The sequence below is a fragment of the Podarcis raffonei genome, chromosome 8 (assembly GCF_027172205.1).
Source record: "Podarcis raffonei isolate rPodRaf1 chromosome 8, rPodRaf1.pri, whole genome shotgun sequence".
Classification (NCBI taxonomy): domain Eukaryota; kingdom Metazoa; phylum Chordata; class Lepidosauria; order Squamata; family Lacertidae; genus Podarcis; species Podarcis raffonei.
In genome coordinates, this window is record NC_070609.1 from 76227957 (window position 1) to 76235917 (window position 7961).

A 7961-nucleotide genomic window follows, 5' to 3' on the forward strand; every position below is an offset into this window, starting at 1 on the left:
AAGATGGCTAGCATATCTCCTGTCATTCTCTTATCCAGGCTAAACATACCCAACTCCCCCAACAGTTCCTCATAAGGCCTGGTTTCCAGACCTTTGATTATCTTGGTCACCCTCCTCTGCACACATATATCATCAATATTCTTCTTAAACTGTGGCACCCTTAATAAGACACAAAACTTCAAGTGTGGTCTGACCAAGGCAGAATAAAATGGTACTATTACTTCCCTTCAACTGCACACTATACTTCTGTTGATGCAGCCTAGGATAGCATTAGCTTCTTTTTTGCTGTTTCGTCACACTCTTGGCTCATGTTTCGCTTGTTTTCTACCAAGACCCCTAGATCCTTTTCATATGTTGTACTGGCAAGCCAGGTCACCACCACCATCACCAGATTTCATCTGATTTAAAAAGGGGAAAGTTCCTTAAAATGAGGAGGTTGGGGGAAAAGGCAAATTCAAGAGGGTCAAATAACTCCAAAATGCTTGGGAGTTGTTTAAAGATACAATATTAGATGCTCAACTTGTGTTTATACAGCAAACCAGGGTAGGTACAATGAAGGCCAAGAGCACACAGGCCTAAGAAGAAAGTGGAAGAAGCTATTGGAGGCAAGGAAGCTTTCTTCAAAAAACTGAAGTCTTGTTCAAAGGTAGAGAGCAGTAAGGAACACAAACTCGGGCACGTTGAAAGATTTGGGACCAAAAAAAGAAAGTATTTCACCATGCAGCACATAGTGAAACTATGGAATTTGCTCCCACAAGAGACAATAATGGCCACCAACCTACATTGCTATAAAAGAGGTTTAGATAAATTCATGGCTATTGATGGCTACTAGAAAAAGTGGCTATGCTCTGCCACCACAGTTGGAGGCAGCAATACTGGTTACTGGAAAGCACAGGAGAGGAGGGGCTCTTGTGCTCAAATCCTGCTCTTTGGTTTTGAGAACAGGATGCTGGACTAGGTGGGATTCTGGCCTGCTGCAGCAGAGTTCTTCTTATGTTCTTAATGGTGCATGACTCCATTTCAGCAGTGGGATCAGGAATGGTCAAATTCGGGAAGGGTGAGACCAGAGCGGAATGAACCAGCAGAACAGTCAAGGAAGGAGAATGAAGGAAGTCCACTCAGCCCTGGCAAGGAGCTTTGTGTTCTCCATGCCATCATGAAAAGCTAGTTGCTCTTCCAAACTTCACTTTGTTTTTGTCCAGAGATAGATCTTATCACCCAACAGAGCCTTAAAAGGGTTATATAAAGAAAGCAGAGAGCACCATCTCGGGCAGAGCCAAGACAAGAGGCAACACTTCCTCACTTCTATTCCTCTCTGCTGACCAAAGGGAGACACCCTGATTCTGAGCCATCATGAAATGGTCTATCCCGCTAGCTGTAATGATCCTGGTTTGTGCTAGAAGAATTTTGGCTAACGAGGAGAGCCACATTGAGGACCAGGCTGGCGTCCTAGATGATGTGAGTAGAATTAACACTGAAAGCAGTGGGTGGGAGAAGGTCTTGACACTTGGAAGCTACCACCATGTCTTGAGTAATGGTGCTTTCTGTGGAGGCTGGTCCAAGAGGGCAACCAGGGCTTAGCCCTACCAAGAGAAATGCCCAGCATTTATTTATTTTTAACTCCGACCCCCCTCAAAAGGTATTCGAGGGGCAGAAAACAAAGGACATGGAGGAAGGGATGAAGAATCTCTAGACGGGAAAACAAATAAACTATTTTTAAATTTTACCAGGCCAATGTCCAGCACATCTTGAAGCGCCATACGTCCTCTGGTAACGCCAAGGGCAGCAGCAACAGGGGCACATTGGGAGGCTCTGGAGCCAACAGTGCAGGCAGCATGGGTGCAGATGAGCCCAAAATGGATGAGGACGTAGACAGCCCTCTTGTAGAAATTAGTAGGTGTAACACTAAATGTTGTTTGTCTGTCTCTCTGTGTGTGTGTGTGTTTGTGTGATCTTATTTTTATTTTATCAGGGCAAATGGCCATTATTCAACCAACTATTTGGGTTAAACAGGTTTACTTCCTGATTGGCCAGGCAGCTCTTCTGAGCATGCTCAATGCTCTAAGGCCACACCTGCACAGGGTTAGCTATGGTTTTGACTATCATTGGATACAACCCAATGGACATGTTCTAAGTTGGAATAACAGGAGTCATGTATGGCTCCACATGTATTATTTTTTGGAACACCCAATAAATTATCCATGGTCCTGGTGAAAATCAGTTTGGCTTTTTCTTAAAAAAAATTTGAGATCTCTTGCTTGGGCTTTCTCAGGAGTGTCGCTCCCCCACCCCCATGCTCTCCCCAGGAGGCATGTCTGGCCATCTTTACCTGTTTTTTTGGTGTCATGCAAAAACTTTTGGCTTCTTAAGGGTGGCATGTTAGGAGAGGCTCAGAACTTACAGGGTTAAGAGTTCTGAGTGATGACGCCTCACATTCTGAGGGCGGGCTTAGAACACGGAAGGGGTGTGGTTTCTCTGTGTTCTTTCAGTGTACGTGTTAGCTCCGTTGAGAGAGCAAGCGAGATGTCCGCTCTGTCTCCAGGCAGGAGATTTATAGCTGTTGTGTTTTGCTAAGGAATAAAGACTTTAAGATAAGGAGACTGCTGCGTTTCAGCCTGAGTTATTGCCTCCACACGACAGAACGTTCCTGCTTCTGCTTCCGCTGTGTTTTACGCGCTCTGCTGAGTCAAAGGTCCCAGGGGGAAGACCAGAGCTGCGCAAGAGAAGTGTGCCGGACCCCTGGACGTAATTGACCCCACAACAGGTTATGGCGATCAGCAATAATGATAAGCAACGTTCGTGCGTGTGAGGAGGCTGCAGCCAAAGGCCAGCTGATGAGACGCTGGGAAGTGAAACTGCAGGCAAAGAGGCTGAGGAGCAGCCAAAGGCCAGCTAAGGAGTAGCTGGAGCCAGCTGGAGCGAAGGGAGCTCGCTGGGAAGGATCTGCCGGACCGGGAGGTACCTGTAAGTAAGCTGGGCCCCCGGGGAGAGATGGCAGACAGCCAGAAGTCGTCAATCCCTTTTAATAAGGTGGACGGGAGCAAGCCCTGGGCCGGGAGAAGGCAGGCACTGGAGAATGCAGTGGGAGCCAGGCGAGAGGGGGCTGAGAATTGCTCTGAGGAAGCACCATGCCCAAGAAGCCCAGAGGGGGCTGGAGGCCCAGAGGGGGCTGGGACTGTGTTGGAGGGCTGCCGGAATGCCCCTACACGTGAGCTGCATGCCAGAGAGTGGCTGAGAGAAGAGAGGAGCTTTGCACCAGAGAATGGGGTTGCAAGCCATTCCAAGGGTCTTGAGAGTGCCCAGGCTGTTTGGCAGGAGCTGGAGGGGGTTTGCAGAGAAACCACAGCAGAAGCCAAAAGCCATTTCCCCAACAGCAGTGCTGCTGGAAAGGTTGGGGGGGCAGAGAAGACCAAAGGCAAGTTTGCAAAGTTTTCCACTAGGCGATGTTTTGTTTGTGCCTCGGCTGAACACCTGCGTCGGAGCTGCCCACAGAGAGCAAAGGAGCCAGGGCAGGCTGTTTTCAAGGTCGCTTCCCATGGGAACCAGCCGGGTTTCCATGGCAACAGAGGGAGCAGGCGTGGGAACGTTTATCAGCTGACTGCGTCGATGGCTGTTTTGGAGAACACCTGCAGCGAACGCCCCAAGGTCGGGGGCAGCAGGAAGTCAGTTGCTAAGGCAACAAAGAAGGACAACTCCGGAGGGGGGAGAGTCCTACGTTGGGTTGTGGACTCGGCTGCGAATGCCCATTTGGTCACAGCGCCACCTGATGGACAAATGTGGAACTGCAAGGCTGTTTCAACTGAGAAAACAGTTAAATTTGCTACAGGTTCACAGGGACGTATAACCCATGTTGGTAACATGTTTGTCTCTTTTTTACAGGCTGAATTGAAGGTTTATGTTCTCCCTGAGATAAAACATTGCTTGCTGTCTGTACCGTGCCTTTTACAGGAGGGATATTCTGTGAGTTTTGAAAAAGATGTTTGTACAATTTCCAGAGATGGGAAGGAGCTCGTAAGTGTTGGAAAAAATCAAAACAACCTCTTTGTTTTGGAAACACCTCTGGAGGGTGAGGGGAATATTGGGAAAGCCACTGATCACACTCATGTGTCGTGTGCTTGCGTGTGGCACAAGAGGATGTCACATGGGTCCTGTGAGGACGTCCAGATGTTATCAGAGTGCACCAAAGGTTGCAAGATAAAAGAATGTGGTCAACCTTTGAATTGCAAGGCTTGCAGGAAAGCCAGAAACAAGGGATTTAATGATCCCAGGGTGGAGAGAGTAACCACAAAGCCTTTTGAGCTTGTGCATGCAGACCTTTTTGGTATGCCACAGCCAAGTCTGGGCAAGGCCAAGTGGCTGATGGTGCTGACAGATGATTTCACGCAAAACTCATGGGCTTTCACGCTGAAAACGAAGGAGGAGGCAACGCAACTGATCAAAGATTGGGTTGCAGAGGTGGAACTACGGTTCTCCACCAAGGTGCAAGGGTTCAAGTGTGACCGGGGTTCAGAGGTCACTGGGTCTGCTCTAAAGGGTTTCTTTCACCAGAGGGGGATACGTCACAAGGTGACTTCTCCTCAGGAGAGTGGCGTGGCAGAGCTTAGGAGTAAAGCTCTGGTTCGAGCATCCGAGATCCTACTGGATGACTCTGGTTTGCCTCACAGTTTTTTGGGGGAGGCGGTAAAAACGGCCAACTTCACGATGAACAGGTGCTACAATGCAGTGGTAGGTGACACCCCGTATTTCCTGCTTCATCGGCAGAAGCCGCGTGTGCATTTCTTTCGCACTTTTGGTAGCAGAGCCATGGTGCCTGTACCAAAGTTTCTGCAGCAGGAGGGTGGTCCAAGGTACCAGGAAATGATCTTCTGTGGATATGAGCCTGCGACAAAAGGGCGGAGATTCGCATATCCAGAAGGTGATCAGACCAAGCTTCTGGTCAGTAAACAGGCTGAGTTCTTTGAGCAGGATGGTTGGGCAAGGCGCAAAGTGCGCTCTGACTTTCACTCAGATTGTCTGTACGACTCTGAGGAGGAAGGAGAGCCAGAGCCTGAACCTGCTGGTGGAGACCAGGTCCCTGAACAGAGTAGGGCGTCTCCACAGGTTGTTAAGGGAGTGTCCAAGAGTGAGCCCTCATCTCCTGTGCGCATAATGGAGAAAGCTCACAGACGTGTCAAGTCAGAGGGGGAGTCTTCTGATGAGGAAGACGCACATGCTGGCCCCAGTGGGTCAAAAGGAGCACCCCAGTTTGTGCCCAGGCGGTCTTCGCGGGCTACAAAGGGAATTCCACCTGAGAGGTTTCAGGTCACAAATGCGTGGGTTGGTTTCGCACAGTGCGAACCTGAGGTTTGTGAGGTTCAACAGGTGCCTAACAACGATGCCAGGAAGGGGCGGAAGGCAATGGGGAAGGTGTTGAACACTCAGAGGTCCTCTCAGAACGTGATTCGAGAGGGGGTGTTAGGAGAGGCTCAGAACTTACAGGGTTAAGAGTTCTGAGTGATGACGCCTCACATTCTGAGGGCGGGCTTAGAACACGGAAGGGGTGTGGTTTCTCTGTGTTCTTTCAGTGTACGTGTTAGCTCCGTTGAGAGAGCAAGCGAGATGTCCGCTCTGTCTCCAGGCAGGAGATTTATAGCTGTTGTGTTTTGCTAAGGAATAAAGACTTTAAGATAAGGAGACTGCTGCGTTTCAGCCTGAGTTATTGCCTCCACACGACAGAACGTTCCTGCTTCTGCTTCCGCTGTGTTTTACGCGCTCTGCTGAGTCAAAGGTCCCAGGGGGAAGACCAGAGCTGCGCAAGAGAAGTGTGCCGGACCCCTGGACGTAATTGACCCCACAACATGGCATTGTGACCTGTTACAGTGGGGAGGGATCTGGGTCCCAACTGTATAGTTCTATGATTCCATGAACATTTTAACATCATATGATGTGTGGGGTGTGGGTGGGTGTGTGGTGCCCATTTCGTTTGTTGGCCCCCTGGCCCCCTGGCCATGGATAAGTATCTCCAGAGCTAATCAACCTTCCTCTTCACAGATGAGTTCTGCAAGGGCAAAATATCAGAGGAAGGGAGCTGACTGGCAGTGCCACCCCTTGGGTCTGTTGTAATTAAAAAGCTGCCGGGTTAGGGGAAGGTTGATTGAAGTTATGGGGCCCTGTGCCTCATTTGTCCTGAGGCTTTAGCCCATCCCTGCCCATGGCATTGGATACAGCCCAAAGAGAACGATGAGCAGTCCCCACCCCCACTATCTACTACACTGACCCTCCTGATGCAAATCGAAAAGATGTTCAGGGGAAGAAAGTCACTGACAGGCAAGTCAATGTAGGGAGGGTAGAAAGTCACTTCTGCAGCAGTGAGTCCTTAACCTCTCTTCTTTCTACAAATAGGGACTGCTGAGTCAGATGTTCCTTCAGCAGGGCGTTAAGGAGGGCACAGCAATCATCCAAGACATGCCATCGTTCAGTGAAGCCACATAAGGCGAGGAGCCAGTGCAACAGAGTAGTCCTCATTGCGGATCTTCCTCCTTGGCACCTCAACCCAGAATGCAGGATCCCAAATTGATCTGCAGATCAGTTCCTTTGGACCCCAACCACCCACATATCTGAGGACCTTGATGCTTATGGATTCGGTTCAGCTCCAGGTTTTTAGGGAGGGGGGTTGTGGGTTGGGCAGGAAGTCTTGATTTCATGCCCAACTCCACTCTGCCCCCCATCCCAAAAGGCTCTGGAAGGGGTGGAATTGGAACCCATTTCAGGGAAAGAACATGCATGGCCATAACCACATAACATGAACCTACACATTACAATAGTGGTGGAAAGAGGAGCTTAACAGAATCTGTGTGACATCAAGCAATCTACACACTTTTTACTGTACAATCCTATTTAGGAAATTATCCTTAATATAACTTCAAAAAAGAAACTTTCTTTGTTTTAATTTCTAAAGTATAAGCAATCAATTGTGGCAAGTGGAGAAATGCTTTAGTTAATTTCGATTGATGTTTTGTTTTCACATAATTAAGAAAGAGGGCATTGCACGGCAAATTGCTCCTTTGTGAATTTTTTCTTAAATTTGTCATTACAGTCCTTGGATTGTGATCATGCCTCCTGCTCGCCTGGATGGAGAGATGTGTGATTGCGGAAAATGTCAGAGGTTTGCAGCAGAGTTCATCCAGTGTGTAATTTAAGGGTTAACTTTGTAATGAGTAAAGTCAGCAAACCGAAAAAGCGGTGGTGGAGGCATTGCATTCCTTAGGCCAGCCTATCTAGACATGTAGCTACTGATGCGTTTGAATCTCTTTTCCTGTTAACCTTGTTATTTTTAAATGCTTTTTAATAATTCTTTTCAACTGGTTTCTAATGAATACAAACACACACACACACACACACACACACACACACACACACCCTTAGAGACTGCAATCAAGAGCTATCGAAATTTTGTTGAATAAAAAAGAAAACAAACCAGGTATGATCTTCATGGAGGTAGCACATGGTCTGCTTGGCTGCTTAGTACAAAGGGAATTTTTCCACTGTATGTTTGCTTGCGTGTCTCCCTCCCCTGTGCAAGTACTGGCTTAAGAATGACCACAACCTCTATGTCTCTTTCTCCTCAAATTATATGCTGCTTTTGTTCTGTTTGCTCAGTAAATTAGGAAATGTTATTTTGCATTGGCAGAGTTTTAATTAATGGTGTGCCAAAACTCACCATCTGATTTCTAGAACTTTTTTCTTCCCCTGAGAAAGAGGCATCAATTCTCCTGCACACAAGAAATTCTTTAGAATTAATTCATAAAGACTTTGTTTTTATGAGCATCAGCACACCAGGAATGGGAAGATGTTCACTTTTGGAGTAGCCACAAGTTGCGGATAGAAGGTGGCACTGTGGTCTAAACCACTGAACCTCTTGGGCTTGTCAATCAGAAGCTTGGCAGTTTGAATCTGTATGACAGGATGAGTTCCTGTTGCTC